Raw genomic sequence first — 18221 nt, 5'->3', positions numbered from 1 at the left:
TTTACGAGGACATGATTCTACCTATATCAACTCCCTCCACCAAGTTTTAGCTCAATTAGTTAATCCAACTAGTTGACCCGTTGCGCCAAATGGCGCAGATACCCGCTAAAGTCATGTTGTCGATGAAAAGAGTTTCATTTAGCAAGGGCATATTCGATACTCGTAGTAGAAAGCTCATGTATTAAACCATGCTATTTTGAAAATGTCTTATCACATTGCGAGATCCAAATTTGAAAAAAATGTATAACCCGTTGCGCCAAAAAATTATATTTGTATAACATGACCCATTGTGACAAATGGCGCAGAGTCCCATTTAAAACCATGTACTTGTTAAAAATATTTTCATTTTTTTAGTAACTATGTTTGAGCAAATACATACGATAAGAGTTTAATTGATTGTGTACATAAAAGGCAAGATGGCAACATCAGAGTACAATTGTACGATGCGCAACAGCAATCAAACTTAGTTAGCTAATAAATTGTTTGAAGGGAACTAAACATTTCAGAGTAGTTTATCCCACATCTCATTCTCCTCGAAAATGAGCCCAAGCGGCCATCAACAAAAATACAATTGTTTTGATACAACAACGGTAACAGAAATGAGTAACCATGGAGGAGAGTTGCATGTAAACTTAAGGCCAATGTCAAAGACCAACATGTTGACATACTCATCCCGCTCTCGGTTCTGGTCATCAGTCCAGGTAATCAACTCCTGACCAACGCCTTCAGCAACAACCACAACAACATGCCCCTTCTTCTTTACCCTTTCATACAGGAACTCAAATAGGTCTCCCTTCCATTCAACGTGGAAATCAATCTCAACCAGCAGTCAACATCTTGGCTACTCAGAGTGGCATGAAGAGTAATGTGGCACGTGCTCCTGCTCATAAGTATGACAAGACCGGTGCCATTCACAGCTCTCACAGCCTCCACATGTGCCGCATTGATCGCCTGCTGAGCAATCAAGAAAGAGCCTACACACTGAACTCGACAACGCAGTTCAACTTATGAAACTAAGCAACTAATCTACGAAAAAGCGCCTGCTTGGCTACTTGGCATCCAACCATAAAAAGTAAAATCACAGTGAGAAAAAGAATAACATAGGGCTTTATGGATCATGACTTTGCCGCTCCTCATGCATCATCTCCATTGGATAGGGTTTTTTTTCTGAACCACTGTACGAGGGACCTGGAAGAAACCAAGACAAAAATATAACTCAGTAAATGAAGACTGCATTTTCCCATAAATTGAGGCCTAGTCTAGAAAAAGAGCCAAGGCTTGAGGCAGCAACTAAAATGTACAAAATAAAGAACATCATATGCAGTGTCCATAGTGAAATGGAGTTGTAACTGGCCATCAGTAGATTATTACACAACACATGAAGTATGTTAGAACATGGAAAGAAGCTGGAAAGCATTGTTAAATAGGTTACTGAACACCTTACCTGGTATAGACCATAAAACATGCTTTCTACAGCAAGTGGATGCTTCATTAAATATGCAGCTTGTCTCTAAAATGTCTTGTATTTATGAACAGAGGGAGTATTAACTGACCAAAGCAAACACTTTATAACCAATAATGAAAGAGTTCCTAATTGGACTCAAGAGGTGTAACGGTTAGATTACATGAGGAACGATATTTTCAGGCATCCAATAGATCCAAAGTGCACGCAAAATTATAATTTTGGACTGGAGGCTATCTATTGTCAAATTCTTTATTTTTCCATGGCCTGTGAAAATATATTGTAGTGTAGTGTCACATTGTTGGTACAGAAAAGGCTATTGCAATAATGAGAACAGAAATATATTTTGGGACTGTTAGATGGATAAATCTTGATTTGAAACGTTAGTAGCGAATTCGTTCTTTTGCTCATGATGTGATTTCTTTTGCTAGGACGAATTAAGCCTGGGTAGAGTATTACCCAAAAAATGGTGTGTTGTTGTGTACAATGAGATATATGTACACACATTCTTATTTGGTGGTATAAAGTCCCATTTTAAATCATGTTTCCGGCCACCGTCGATCCCATGCTCCTATCCGGGTGCTCGGTGTTAGGCAACAGGCAAGTGGGAGAAGGATCCAGGAGTGGATCAAGCCGCCACCAACCACCAGGTCGTAGCTGACCTAGACGTCAGGGAAGTGTAAGAAGGATCCAAGAGTGGATCGAGCCGCCACCACCCACCAGGTCATAGCTGACCTAGCCGGCAGGGAAGTGTAAGAAGGATCCAAGAGTGGATCGAGCCGCCACCACCCACTAGGTCACACCTGGCAAGCGACAACTGGCAAAAGCAGATACAAAGGTTGTATCTAATGAGTATAAGGTTGGACCCATAAAATTTGGCTAGCCATAAGTATGATTATAAGAACATACTTTGATTGTATGCAGCATCAACAATATAAGATTATTCACAAAATAGGATAATATTGGGGACACAAAAAGGTCATTCCTAGATGTTCCGGACAATCTAATAGTTTGAAAAGACAAACTGAGAACCATACAACAATATAAACTTGTTACCTTTTTTTCTTAGGCAAAAACAGACATTAGAAACCAAAATGGATGTATCTTTTTCTATGTAGTGATAATGGGAGAGTCCTAGCTCAGAAGCAACTCCACATCCAACTGATGAGCAACCTGGTCCTGCATGTACACGGAACAAAAATAATGTTTATTATCCTTCAGGTATGCACCCCAAGTAGCAACTGAAAAATTATTGAACTACAAGCAGTTCAAGATAATAACTACAAAATCTTTCTAGAAATAAGTGACTAAGTAAAAAAAATAAAAACAAGAGAATGAGGTAAGTAAGAAATCCCAATTGAGCTTGAGAAGGAGAGGCTGTGCATGAGCATCCAAGAACCAGTAGAAGAGCGCCCTCCCACTCTGCTTGTTCATGGTGACATGCCCAGAGAACCGAGAGATGTGTGAACTCCTTGGCTGACCAGGGAGAAATACCACCCTATCAGCTTCCTACTCGCTGTAACCGGCCAAGTAGCAGCGTCAACACCCTAGCAGGCAAAGACAATGTGTGCCTGAACACACATGTCACTAAACCAACAAGCACACACACATAACAAGAACCCGTAGCAAGCAAGTGCGGGGGACAAGAGGAGAGTTGGGACTGAAAAGAAATTACCATGGTGGCAACTGGATTTAGATGGAAAAACAACAAAACAAAATTTCGTAAAAAGAAAAGCTGCTATATTCCTTCAATATGTATTTCTAAAACTGATATATCATCTTCATAACATGTTTATTTTCTATCCAAGGCTTGACTGTAGCATAAAATTACACCATGGTAAATCTTGAGAAAGACCAAGCTTCAATTTCAGGCTTAATCGCTTGGTCACAAATTTTAGGAGAAGGGAAGACAACAGTCAGCGGTCACGAGATGAATTGTGCCTGCTAGTTCAGAAACACCAATACACCTAAATGGAGGAACTTACTTCATGTGCCTGAGCCACCGATACAACTTTACCAGTGCCAATGGGCTACACCGGTTCGTGCGCGACGACCACGTAGGCCCAGTCCTTGATCCTGTCTGCAAATAAAACGATCATCTTAGCCTACACCTTTTAGGTGACAATATATGATGATGTTAACAAAGCAAATTTCATAATTCAGATCAGGAAAAATTATTCTAGAAAAAGTTGATTAATAGCAAGATCTTGTCCCTGCCAAGCAAAATAAAAGTGTAATCATCTGTTAATAAGCACATAAACAATTAAGTCAGCTACTACTCAAATGAACTAAAAGGATTGTAATTAATAGGATGGACTGCTCATTTGAAGAAATTTATTAACAAAAACTTTGGGTGGTTCAGGTGGATCTGAAACGACCCTTGTTCTCACCTCAGGCAAAACATCGCACTTTATCCCGCAGGTGATTGTCAGCCTAAGGAAGTAGGCGGCGATCTGTTGGCTTCTTGAAATGCGCTAACCTTAAGCCATTGCCATGCTTTCTAATGGGCTTCAGAGGTCATCTACACAAAGCAAGCACCTCCAAAGCATCAGTGGTAGGTTCACAGAGGAAAATAGAAACGGTCTGAAGTCCATAGTCAACAACACAGACCATCTTCCAAGATCATACAAAGGAACCCACTCCACTACAAGCTTTCTTTCCATAGCTACTGATGTGTGCAGAAGAGCCTAGAACAGCGGTCAAACAAGATAAATCAGCCAACCATACAGTTCCAAGGTAGCATCAGGATTAGTATTGATAACTAATCCGGTAATCGTCCAAGAGCACAATGAACTAAGAGGAGATTTACCAGATTTGAGTGTTGGGGAGCGGAGAGGTGGAAGAGGGAGTTGGAGCTGAGCCGTGCCAGTTGGGATCTCGATCCAACTCCGGCCGGTCAGCCCTGTCATCGCCGGCGAGACCACCCCGTACAACGTGCCCGAGCCCCGGACTCGTCGCAGCTCCCGATCCAGGAGTGGATCGAGCCGCCGCCAACCTCCAAGTCACGTCCAGGTCAGGCCCGTCCTCTCCGGCGTCGGCCGATGACCCTCTCTCCTGTCAGCCACCGCACCTCCCTTTCCTATTTCCTCTCTCTTTCTCCCTCCTCTCCTTCCTTCTCTCTCTCCCCCTCATTTTGTCTCTCAGCTAGGGTTCGTGCGCGAGGAGGGGCGCAGGCCAACGCCGGCCGGTCACCCTCTCCCGTCCGCTGCCGGACCTCCCTCTCCTCTCCTCTCCCCTTCCTCTCCCTCTCATCTTCCTATCTCTCTCTCCTAGGGTTCGTGCGGGATGAGGGGACCGGAGTGTGCACGGCGTGCGGGACGAGGGGATTGGGTTGCGTTGGGTGCGGGCGCGGCACGCGGATGGGACAATTTCTCTCTCACCCGGGCGCCGCTTACCCAGCCAATACAGACACAAGACGAGCCCATCAGTCATTGGGCAGAAAAATGAATCGTGGGGTGAAAATAATTTAACCGCAAGTGAAGATCCAACGGCTCAGGCGTGCCAGAAAGGCAGATTGGACGGCTGACGAAGCTCCAATCGGGGAGCCTTGTGGAGGTGAGTTGGCTAGCTTCATTATAGTTTTAAATTGCCCTGTGCAATTTTTCCAAGTTTTTGTCTAGAATGAAGCTTTGTGAAACAAGTGCCACTTTGGTATTTCCAAATGGCATGAAACTTTTACAGCAGCTTCATATCATCATATAACCCCTCTATGCCAAATTTAAGCTCATGACAATCAAGTATGTGAGTGTATCATCCAAATCCCTAATGTTGGCCAGTTTTGCACTTTCTACAGCAACCCTCGTCTAAACTCCTCTTAGTCAAATTTTTGGTGATCGGCATCACCTTAGTGTGTGATCATCAGCAGACAAACTATTTACCACGTTACCAAGCTGGTTTAACCACAGCAAGTTACAAGCACCTTCCTGTTGATTTACTTTGGATCTAAGTGCAGATTTCTTGTTTGCCCCTGGACCAATTTATTTCCTCATTTTGACTAAGGGCATGACGGTCTATCTACTGGACATGGTCAGCCCGGCCAGAACGCGTCATTTGCACCAGTGCTCGTGGTGATCACGCTGACGTCACGTACAGTGCAAGCTCTGGCTCGGTCCAGCCACTATTCTCGTCTCCTCCCTCCTCGTCTCGACCTCCATTCATGTCCTGGAGCTCGCCCGTGCTCGACTACATCACCATGCGTCGCTACTTCGTCGTGGTTCGCCTTAAATGCGCCGCTAGCGCCATGCCCGTGTCGCGTCCAGCCTCTGCCCACCATTAAAGCTTGGTCGGGAGCTCGTCTGTGAGCTCCAGAGCCTCCCCGGGCCAATATATAGGACCCCCGAGCCCTCCTGCAGCTCACCCATCTCTCCCTTGCCTCATTTGGTCACCAGGATCGCCCCATCTCGTTGGAGTTCGCCTCTGTCCACCATGGCCGCCTCGGCCTCGGCATGATTCTGGCCAACCCGAGCCTCCTCTCGTCCTCCCACCACGTCCACCGAGTCCTCCTCATTCCACTCAGCTGCCCCACCCACTTGCCCCCTCGCCGGAGCCCCTGCTTCACCAAGTACCTCCACCGCCCGAGCTCTGTGTAGCCTCCCCGGTCGCCGCGTCTCACCGCCTCTCCACCACTCTCCGACACCTCATTTGCCTCTGAATGGGTGCAGTGCTCCGCCCTGAAGCTGCCGGTGCCCGCACCTTGGTTTGAGGTGGCCGGAGCCCGCCCCTGTTCTTCTTTGTTGTCAACCACCACCGCAGCTCCAGGCCTCCCCCGCGCCTCTTCTCTCTTGGAGCAGGTGCGGCGTGGCCCCGCGCACCCGCCGGTGTGTTTGCCGGGCCGGAGCTGGCCTGAGCCGGCCGCCATGTCGCCGGCAGCGCCTCTGCCTCCCTCTCATGTTCCCTATCGCGAGCGAGCACGGGAGGAGGAAGACGACGCCTTGCCAGCTGGCCAGGTGGGCCCCCCTCTCCAACGGACCCCACCTGTAAGTGAGCCACCACCTTATCCACTCGGATAAGTGGAAACGTTTTCTTGGAAGGCGTTTTCGTTACATGAAAGCATATTTCCTTACTCTTTTATCCAAAATGCATTTTCCCTTCAGGAAAGCGTATTCTCTTCTATTGCGGCTGAAAATACGTTTCCCTTCATAGAAAATGTGTTTGGCCCGAAGGCGCTTTCTGTTTTTCCACCAGGGGCCGGTTTGCTAAAGTTTATTCATATATTGGTCCCTGATCTTCTACACTTCACAACTTTTCAACCATAACTCCGATCGAGGTGAAACCAGCGCTCACTTTTTCATCTCGACGAGCTCTATCTTTTGGTAACATTTTCACTAGGTGGTCTCATAGTAAAAATGACAATTTTTCCCTTGCCTCAAATCAGCCCCTCCGAGAAAGAACCGCCCGGTGTTTTGTTCCGCGGCTTCACCGCACTTCTTCCCAGAGTCTCCATCACCCCAGGCAAGCCACAATACCCATTTGCATGATAGTCATGCAGTAGCCATGGTTCTCAACTCGAATATTTATTAAATATTTGCTTGTTTAAAATATGGTTATTGTTGTTTCGGTAATGCTTCTGGGTAGTGCTTACTTTCTTGCTATGTTGTTATGCACCTGGTTGTCATGCCCTGCTAGTTGCTAGTATTCCTTTCTTATGCTTATGCATGCTAGTAGTACATGTTGATGTTGGTGATGGTCTTCGGTGCATGACTGCCATCTGTTCCGAGTACCGTTGTTATGCATGTTCCATTGCAACCAGTTGGTTAAATGCTTGCATGATGGCATTGTTGATATGTTCTTGCATGATATTTATTGTTGATTCTAGTAGTCATACCATGTTTCGGAGAAGTATGTACTTATGATGTTCATGCTAGTCAGTATGCCATGCTTAGTTGGATATGATTCATGGTTGTTATGGGGGATAGTTATGTGGTACCCTCACGATTATGTTGATATCATGCTCATGCATTGTAATTGCATCATGTATTTTATCATGGCTCGGCATATTTGCATTCAAGTTTAACCAGATTAAATTGAACTTGAACAACTGTTGGCTGAGTCATGGTGCCACCATATCGAACTGACCAGTGCAACCACGCTTACCTTTATGGGAAGGTCCTAACTGGGTCTATTGTTGTGCCTCTCGCCGGTGCCTCCAACGAGGGAAGGTTATGGGCGTGCGGTACCTTGGCCCGGTAAGCAGACATAACCTTGTGTGCCCGTTGTTATTGTTATGGATCCGGGTCCCCGTTTGGGACCGTTTATGTTTGGCCACGACGGTGGTCGTTGGTGTCTTTAGTAGACACGGGGCAACCTAGGACTAGCCAGTGGGGAGTGAGTCAGAGTGGCCGGGAGAGTGTCATGGCAGTAGGACAGTTTTGTCGGAACGCCGTTGGTCCACCCGAATGGGAGTGCGAGGCCATGGGTTCCGTGGTGTGGGTACAGTGTACTAACCTATGCAGAGTGTATACTAAATCTATCGATAGTCGTGCCCGTGAATAAGGGCCCAGTTCGTGTCGGTCACACTGTGAGTCAACAGTAATAATAATAATGTGCTTAATAACAACCCCGGTTCGATGATGAGATAAGTTGGTTGTGATCACCAGAAATATCACCATTTGAGACCAAGTGTTGGTCATGGTTGTGATCGCCGGAATGATCACCGTGGTATCGAGGATACCGAGTTGTTGGATATTCATGATGTTGTGCGAGAAACATGGGTAAGGATCAAGTTCCTTGTGGTCATTTGATGATTACTACGGTATTGTTTATACCAAGCTTGATTTGATCCTGAGATAATCGTGTAATGTCCGAAGTTGGTAAGTGATGCATGTGATGGATTACGAGGTAACCCGAGCAAATGGTGCATATAGTGTCATCATGTTGCATGCTAGTATCATCAGATTTATATGTTCATGCCATGATCATATATTGTTCTAGTGATATTATGTTCATGTTGTTCATGCCATGTTATCCTGATGATCTCATGATAATTCCTGATTAACCTGTAATTGCCATGCGGTTGTTTGTCTTGAATGCTTCTGGTTATTGTGAGCTTGCAAGTACATTCAATGTACTGACCTGGCGTGTCATGGCAGTTTGTAGGTCGTGCCTAGATTTCTTGCTTGTTTGGTGTTGTTCCCGTGTTCACGAGCTAGGATAAACGTTCCAGCCAGAGTCCGTGCAGATTGGAGTCCTTCATCGCCGTTCGTTGTTCTGCTGCCAGTAGTTGTTCCACTGCTTTGAGTTGTTATGCTGCTTGTATAGAGCAACCGTGGTTGGCGTAGTGTCGTCGTGCCGATGTTATTCATTGTAATATCGGAACCTGTGTATTCATATTCGTGTTGTAATAGAGAGCTAGTTTGTTCTATACTAAGCAGTGCCGTATTCCAGAAGACTTCACCTCGATCTCTGGGCTAGAATACGGGGCGTTCCAGTTTTCTCTGAGCCGGGGTGCCACACTGGTCTTGGTCTTGTTGCACCGATATGGAAACCTTTGCCTGATGCCTTGGGACTCCTCGTCTGTGCTTGCCCCTTTAGCACCAAAGAGGAAATGAGGACACTGCGCGTGTTGGCGCCCGCCTGGTTCCAGTCGTCATGGCTTGCGTCACAGGAACCTCGTGAGGTGTCCCTTGCCTTGATCTCTCGGCCCCTCGCGAGCCAGCCTGGTGAGGCCGCCCCTGAGGAGGTCTTGCATCATCCGCCTCGCGAGGCCTGGCCCCCCGCGAGGGTCTTGAATGTTTGATGGTGAAGATGGGTCGTACGGGGCCGCTGGTGGAGCCACGCTACGGGCCGCAGGCAAGCAAGTCTGGGGACCCCCGTTCCCAGAACGCCGAGTAGCCCCCGAGCCCATGGCGCGCTCGGGCTTGGCTTCGAGGCGAAGCCAAAGGGCAAGGACGGAGCGCTGCAGGCCCCAATAACCTGCGGCCGCGATTGGCACGTGGCGACTGACTAGACGTGGGCGTCTCCGCTTTCCCACGCAGCCTCGGCAACTGCCCGACTGACAAAAGGTCGGTGCGGGGAATGCTTGCCTTCATTGCCTTCCTTCGCCTTGCTCCAGATCCACTCTCTTGCTCCTCACTTCTGAAATCTCCAGATCAGCTCCGATCTCCTTCCGAGCTTCCGACCAATGGTGCCCCGAAAGGCCAAGGTTGACTCGCCGCCCGCCTGGTATGAGCCGGCCCTGGAGGCGCCCAATGTCTCGGCGAAGAACCTTGCCGACGTGCGACTGCTGCCGGTGGGGGAGAACAACGAGAGGGGGGAGACCGAGCTCCGGGCTGCCTCCGTCGTGCCCGAAGCTCTGAAGAGCTCCTTCTACCCCTTCTTCATGAGCAGCGTCGTCGCCGGCCTCGTTCCCCCCTTCTTCGACTTCTTCTATGCGGTCCTCCATCACTATGGGTTACATGCTCTTCATCTCCATCCCGACTCCATTCTTCTCTTGTCCATCTTTGCCTTTTACTGTGAGGCGTACATCGGGGTGATGCCGTCCGTGGCACTGTTGCGCCACTTCTTCTACCTCTGGATCAATGACGGCCACACCATGGGGTACGCCAACTTCATTGCAGCCGGCAAGGCTAACGCGATTTCGAAGACCGGAAGAAGGCCGATAGCTTCAGGAGCAAGTGGGTTATGATGGATGCCAAGTGTGTCCACCCACGGCTGAAGCTGCCGACGGGAATGCCCCGTCCTGATGAGGGGTGGTCCTGCGCGAAGCTTACTGACGACCGGGCGAAGCTGGTGCTGGAGAAGATGAACGCTGACCTGAGGCCGGGCAACGCGAAGGCGGCGAAGCTAACGGGGGCCATGCTCCTGAGGGAATTCTTGGCGCTGCAGGTAGCTCCTCTCCAGGCGCGCTCGCGCCCCTTGTGGACGCTTGTGGATGGAGAAGACAAGCTCCGCTTGAGTCCGAAGGCCTTGTCCGACGAGGAGCTGGCCGTGGCCCTCCGTCTCCTGGTCAAAGACGACCAAGAGTATCCACCGAATCCCCACACTTCCTTGTTCCTCCAGAAGGACGGGGCGGAGGTCGTACCTGCCATGCCCACCTTTGACGGGCGTGGCTTGGTGCCGCCAGCGCCTTCTGAAGCTCCGGTGGCGATGGCGGCGGTGGACGTGTCTTCTGGTGATTCCCGCAGGGACGGAGAAGAGGAGGAGGACGAGGAGCGCGACTCAGAGGCAGCCCCCGAAGAGATGGGGGAGACCTCCCCCTTGCGCAAGGCCAACATCCTCCGCCTCCTGCCTGACAACAATGGCGAGGCCGACGTCCTCCCGAAAGAGGGGGAGCCGCCCGTGGTTCCTACGAAGAGCAGGTCGGCGTTGCTCTCCCGGGACGACGATCCAGCCTCACCGCCGCCTAGAGCTGCTTCCGGCCCAGCTGCTGCCCCTGCTTCTGCTCCCGGAGCTGGCGCGCCCGCGCCTCGGGCCGCGAAGCTCTCCGGCTTCAAGCTCCCGAAGTGGAGGGAGTATGCCGCGGTGGACCAGTAAGTGTTATCGCCCTGCCTTGTTCTTGCTTCTTGGTGCTTGTCCTTGACTCTTCTTCTTCATTGTGCAACTAGGCCGACGCTTGCGGTGAAGAGGAGAAGGGAGGGCGAGGTGGTGCTGCTTGAGCCCAGGTCGCCTCCTGCGGTCATGATGTCTACTACACAACCTTCTTCTTGTAGACGTTGTTGGGCCTCCAAGTGCAGAGGTTTGTAGGACAGTAGAAAATTTCCATCAAGTGGATGACCTAAGGTTTATCAATCCGTAGGAGGCGTAAGATGAAGATGGTCTCTCTCAAGCAACCCTGCAACCAGATAACAAAGAGTCTCTTGTGTCCCCAACACACCCAATACAATGGTAAATTGTATAGGTGCACTAGTTCGGCGAAGAGATGGTGATACAAGTAGTATATGGATGGTAGATAATAGTTTTTGTAATCTGAAAATATAAAAACAGCAAGGTAACTAATGGTAAAAGTGAGCATAAACGGTATTGCAATGATAGGAAACAAGGCCTAGGGTTCATACTTTCACTAGTGCAAGTCCTCTCAACAATAATATCATAATTGGATCACATAACTATCCCTCAACATGCAACAAAGAGTCACTCCAAAGTCACTAATAGTGGAGAACAAACAAAGAGATTATGGTAGGGTACGGAACCACCTCAAAGTTATTCTTTCCAATCAATCCGTTGGGCTATTCCTATAAGTGTCACAAACAGCACTAGAGTTTGTACTAGAATAACACCTTACGACACAAATCAACCAAAACCCTAATGTCACCTAGATACTCCAATGTCACCTCAAGTATCCGTGGGTATGATTATACGATATGCATCGCACAATCTCAGATTCATCTATTCAACCAACACATAGAACCTCAAAGAGTGCCCCAAAGTTTCTACCGGAGAATCACGACGAAAACATGTGCCAACCCCTATGCATAGGTTCATGGGCGGAACTCGCAAGTTGATCACCAAAACATACATCAAGTGAATCACGTGATATCCCATTGTCACCACAGATACGCACGGCAAGACATACATCAAGTGTTCTCAAATCTTTAAAGACTCAATTCGATAAGATAACTTCAAAGGGGAAACTCAATCCATTACAAGAGAGCAGAGGAGGGAAGAAACATCATAGGATCCAAATATAATAGCAAAGCTCGCGATACATCAAGATCGTATCACCTCAAGAACACGAGAGAGAGAGATATCAAACACATAGCTACTGGTACATACCCTCAGCCCCGAGGGAGAACTACTCCCTCCTCGTCATGGAGAGCACCGGGATGATGAATATGGCCACCGGAGAGGGATTCCCCCTCCGGCAGGGTGCCGGAACGGGTCTAGATTGGCTTTCGGGGGCTACGGAGGCTTCTGGCGGCAGAACTCCCGATCTATTGTGCTCCCGGATGTTTTTAGGGTATATGGAGATATATAGGCGGAAGAAGTACGTCAGGGGGGCCACGAGGGGCCCACGAGGGTGGAGGGCACACCCAGGGGGGTGGGCGCGCCCCCCTACCTCGTGGCCTCCTCGAAGCTTCCCTTATGTAGACTCCAAGTCTTCTGGGCTTCTTCTGATCCAAAAATAAGTTCCGTGAAGTTTCAGGTCATTTGGACTCCGTTTGATTTTCCTTTTCTTCTAAACCATAAAATAGGCAAAAAAAAACAGAAACTGGCACTGGGCTCTGGGTTAATAGGTTAGTCCCAAAAGTAATATAAAAGTGCATAATAAAGCCCATAAACATCCAACGTTGATAATATAATAGCATGGAACAATCAAAAATTATAGATACGTTGGAGACGTATCAGCATCCCCAAGCTTAATTCTTGCTCCTCCTTGAGTAGGTAAATGATAAAAACAGAATTTTTGAGGTGGAATGCTACCTAACATATTTATCCATGTAGCCTTATTTATTGTGGCAAGAATATTCAGATCCATAAGATTCAAGACAAAAGTTTAATATTGACATAAAAATAATAATACTTCAAGCATACTAACTAAGCAATCATGTCTTCTCAAAATAACATGGCCAAAGAAAGCTATCCCTACAAAATCATATAGTCTGGCTATGCTCCATCTTCACCACACAACATATTTAAATCATGCACAACCCCGATGACAAGCCAAGCAATTGTTTCATACTTTTGATGTTCTCAAACTTTTTCAATCTTCACGCAATACATGAGCGTGAGCCATGGACATAGCACTATAGGTGGAATAGAATGGTGGTTGTGGGGAAGACAAAAAGGAGAAGATAGTCTCACATCAACTAAGCGTATCAATGGGCTATGGAGATGCCCATCAATAGATATCAATGTGAGTGAGTAGGGATTGCCATGCAACAGATGCACTAGAGCTATAAGCGTATGAAAGCTCAAAAAGAAACTAAGTGGGTGTGCATCCAACTCGCTTGCTCACGAAGACCTAGGGCATTTTGAGGAAGCTCATCATTGGAATATACAAGCCAAGTTCTATAATGAAAGATTCCCACTAGTAGATGAAAGTGACAACATAGGAGACTCTCTATCATGAAGATCATGGTGCTACTTTGAAGCACAAGTGTGGTAAAAGGATAGTAGCATTGTCCCTTCTCTCTTTTTCTCTCATATTTTTTTATTTGGGCCTTTTCTCTCTCTTTTTATGGCCTTTTTTTATTTTTTATTTGGGCTTCTTTGGCCTCTTTTTTTATTTATTTTCGTCCGGAGTCTCATCCCGACTTATGGGGGAATCATAGTCTCCGTCATCCTTTCCTCACTAGGACAATGCTCTAATAATGATGATCATCACACTTTTATTTACTTACAACTCAAGAATTGCAACTCGATACTTAGAACAAAATATGACTCTATATGAATGCCTCCGGCGGTGTACCGGGATGTGCAATGAATCATGAGTGACATGTATGAAAGAATTATGAACGGTGGCTTTGCCACAAATACAATGTCAACTACATGATCATGCAAAGCAATATGACAATGATGGATCGTGTCATAGTAAACGGAATGGTGGAAAGTTGCATGGCAATATATCTCGGAATGGCTATGGAAATGCCATAATAGGTAGGTATGGTGGCTGTTTTGAGGAAGGTATATGGTGGGTTTAAGGTACCGGCGAAAGTTGCGCGGTACTAGAGAGGCTAGCAATGGTGGAAGTGTGAGAGTGCGTATAATCCATGGACTCAACATTAGTCATAAACAACTCACATACTTATTGCAAAAATTTATTAGTTATCGAAACAAAGTACTACGCGCATGCTCCTAGGGGGATAGATTGGTAGGAAAAGACCATCGCTCGTCCCCGACCGCCACTCATAAGGAAGACAATCAATAAATAAATAAATCATGCTCCGACTTCATCACATAACGGTTCACCATACGTGCATGCTACGGGAATCACAAACTTCAACACAAGTATTTCTCAAATTCACAACTACTCAACTAGCATGACTCTAATATCACCATCTCCATATCTCAAAACAATTATCAAGTATCAAACTTCTCATAGTATTCAAAGCACTTTATATGAAAGTTTTTATTATATCCCTCTTGGATGCCCATCATATTAGAACTAAATTCATAACGAAAACAAATTACCATGCTGTTCTAAAGGACTCTCAAAATGATATAAGTGAAGCATGAGAGATCAATTATTTCTATAAAATAAAACCACCGCCGTGCTCTAAAAAGATATAAGTGAAGCACTAGAGCAACGACAAACTACTCCAAAAGATATAAGTGAAGATCAATGCGTAGTTGAATAATTATGCAACTACGTGAAGACTCTCTAACATTTAATAATTTCAGATCTTGGTATTTTATTCAAACAACAAGCAAATCAAAATAAAATGACATTCTAAGAATAGCAAACATCATGTGAAGAAGCAAAAACTTAGGATCAACCGAAGCTAACCAATAGTTGTTGAAGAAGAAAGGTGGGATGCCAACCGGGGCATCCCCAAGCTTAGATGCTTGAGACTTCTTGAAATATTATCTTGGGATGCCTTGGGCATCCCCAAGCTTGAGCTTTTGTGTCTCCTTAATTCCTCTCATATCACGGTCTCCCTAAATCTCAAAAGCTTCATCCACACAAAACTCAACAAGGACTCGTGAGATAAGTTAGTATAAACCATTACCAAAACCTTATCATACTCTACTGTAGAAAATCACTAAAATTATTATTCAACATTGCATACTAAATGCCTCTTCATATTTAATAGTCCTATCCTCAAATAGAATCATTAAAGAAGCAAACATATGCAAACAATGCAAACATAACAGCAATCTGCCTAAACAGGACAGTCTGTAAAGAATGCAGCAACATCCATACTTCCCTAGCTCCAAAAATTATGAAATAAAAATACCACTATAGTAAATTTATCATATCTTAATATTCAAAAGGTTTCAACATTTTATCACATTCTTAATTTTCTAGGGAATTATTGCAACAGCGGTAAACTTTCTGTTTTCAAACAGCAACATGTGGACTTCTAAAATAGACATAGTAAAGGCTATCAATGCCACTTTTATTGAAATAAAAGATGAAAAACTTTGTTATAAATAAAAGCAAGCAAATCTTAACAAAATAAATTGACGCTCCAAGCAAAACACATATCATGTGGTGAATAAAAATATAGCTCCAAGTAAAGTTATCGATGAACGAAGACGAAAGAGGGGATGCCTTCCGGGGCATCCCCAAGCTTAGGCTCTTGGCTATCATTGAATATTACCTTGGGGTGCCTTGGGCATCCCCAAGCTTAGGCTCTTGCCACTCCTTATTCCATAGTCCATCGAATCCTTACCCAAAACTTGAAAACTTCACAACACAAAACTTAACAGAAAACTCGTAAGCTCCGTTAGCGAAAGAAAACAAAACACCACTTCAAGGTACTGTAATGAACTCATTATTTATTTATATTGGTGTTAAACCTACTGTATTCCAACTTCTCTATGGTTTATAAACTCTTTTACTAGCCATAGATTCATCAAAATAAGTGAACAACACATCGAAAACAGAATCTGTCAAAAACAGAACAGTCTATAGTAATTGGATCAAACGTATACTTCTGTAACTCATAAAATTCTCAAATAAATTGATGGACCTGAGGAATTTATCTATTAATCATCTGCAAAAAGAATTAACTAAATAGCACTTTCCAAATAAAAATGGCAGCAATTCTTGTGAGCGCTAAAGTTTCTATTTTTACAGCATGATCAACAAGACTTTACCCAAGTCTTCCCAACGGTTCTACTTGGCACAAAAACTAATTAAAAGCATAAAACCACATCTAAAAAGAGGATAGATTAATTATTTATTACTAAACAGGAACAAAAAGCAAGGAACAAAAATAAAATTGGGTTGCCTCCCAACAAGCGCTATCGTTTAACGCCCCTAGCTAGGCACGATAATTTCAATAATGCTCACATAAAAGATAAGAATTGTAACATAAAGAGAGCATCATGAAGAATATGACTAGCACATTTAAGTCTAACCCACTTCCTATGCATAGGGATTTTGTGAGCAAACAACTTGTGAGAACAAGAATCAACTTGCATAGGAAGGTAAAACAAGCATAACTTCAAAATTTTAAGCACATAGAGAGGAAACTTGATATTATTGCAATTCCTACAAGCATATATTCCTCCCTCATAATAATTTTCAGTAGAATCATGAATGAATTCAACAATATAACCAGCACCTAAAGCATTCTTTTCATGATCTACAAGCATAGAAATTTTATTACTCTCCACATAAGCAAAATTCTTCTCATGAATAATAGTGGGAGCAAACTCAACAAAATAATTATCATGTGAGGCATAATCCAATTGAAAACTAAAATCATGATGACAAGTGTCATGGATATCATTATTCTTTACAGCATACAAGTCATCACAATAATCATCATAGATAGCAACTTTGTTCTCATAATCAATTGGAACCTCTTCCGGAATAGTGGATTCATCACAAAATAAAGTCATGAATTCTCCAGTTCCACTTTCATCAGTATAATCATCATAAATAGGAGGCATGCTTTCATCATAATAAATTTGCTCATCAAAACTTGGGAGACAAAAAATATCATCTTCATCAAACATAGCTTCCCCAAGCTTGTGGATTTGGATATCATTAGCATCATGGATATTCAAGGAATTCATACTAACAACATTGCAATCATGCTCATCATTCAAAGATTTAGTGCCAAACATTTTAATGCATTCTTCTTCTAACACTTTGGCACAATTTTCCGTTCCATCATACCCACGAAAGATATTAAAAAGATGAAGCGTACGAGGCAAACTTAATTCCATTTTTTTGTAATTTTCTTTTAAAAACTAAACTAGTGATAAAACAAGAAACTAGAAGGCTCGATTGCAAGATCTAAAGATATACCTTCAAGCGCTAACCTCCCCGGCAACGGCGCCAGAAAAGAGCTTGATATCTACCACACAACCTTCTTCTTGTAGACGTTGTTGGGCCTCCAAGTGCAGAGGTTTGTAGGACAGTAGCAAATTTCCCTCAAGCGGATGACCTAAGGTTTATCAATCCGTAGGAGGCGTAGGATGAAGATGGTCTCTCTCAAGCAAACCTGCAACCAAATAACAAAGAGTCTCTTGTGTCCCCAGCACACCCAATACAATGGTAAATTGTATAGGTGCACTAGTTCGGTGAAGAGATGGTGATACAAGTAGTATATGGATGGTAGATAATAGTTTTTGTAATCTGAAAATATAAAAACAGCAAGGTAACTAATGGTAAAAGTGAGCATAAACGGTATTGCAATGATAGGAAACGAGGCCTAGGGTTCATACTTTCACTAGTGCAAGTCCTCTCAACAATAATATCATAATTGGATCACATAACTATCCCTCAACATGCAACAAAGAGTCACTCCAAAGTCACTAATAGTGGAGAACAAACGAAGAGATTATGGTAGGGTACGAAACCACCTCAAAGTTATTCTTTCCAATCAATCCGTTGGGCTATTCCTATAAGTGTCACAAACAGCCCTAGAGTTCGTACTAGAATAACACTTTAAGACACAAATCAACCAAAACCCTAATGTCACCTAGATACTCCAATGTCACCTCAAGTATCCGTGGGTATGATTATATGATATGCATCACACAATCTCAGATTCATCTATTCAACCAACACATAGAACCTCAAAGAGTGCCCCAAAGTTTCTACCGGAGAATCACGACGAAAACGTGTGCCAACCCCTATGCATAGGTTCATGGGCGGAACCCGCAAGTTGATCACCAAAACATACATCAAGTGAATCACGTG

General features: G+C 44.8%; 1 long non-coding RNA gene across 2 annotated transcripts; it reads right to left on the bottom strand.

The window, feature by feature from the left end:
- Positions 1-500: 500 nt before the first annotated feature.
- LOC125513228 lies at positions 501-4844 on the bottom strand. Of its 2 annotated transcripts, XR_007285785.1 has the most exons (6): positions 4272-4844; positions 4073-4149; positions 3853-3983; positions 3448-3542; positions 2519-2641; positions 501-1188 (listed from the first exon to the last, which is right to left on the bottom strand). It is a non-coding gene; the product is annotated as an uncharacterized LOC125513228 (long non-coding RNA). The 2 variants fall into 2 exon arrangements; XR_007285784.1 differs by having other exon boundaries at positions 501-2641; positions 4272-4842.
- Between the last annotated feature and the right edge of the window lie 13377 nt (positions 4845-18221).

This window comes from Triticum urartu, chromosome 6, assembly GCF_003073215.2.
Source record: "Triticum urartu cultivar G1812 chromosome 6, Tu2.1, whole genome shotgun sequence".
In the NCBI taxonomy this organism is placed as follows: domain Eukaryota; kingdom Viridiplantae; phylum Streptophyta; class Magnoliopsida; order Poales; family Poaceae; genus Triticum; species Triticum urartu.
The sequence above is the reverse complement of the archived record's forward strand: the minus strand, read 5'-3'. Positions and strand labels throughout refer to the sequence as shown.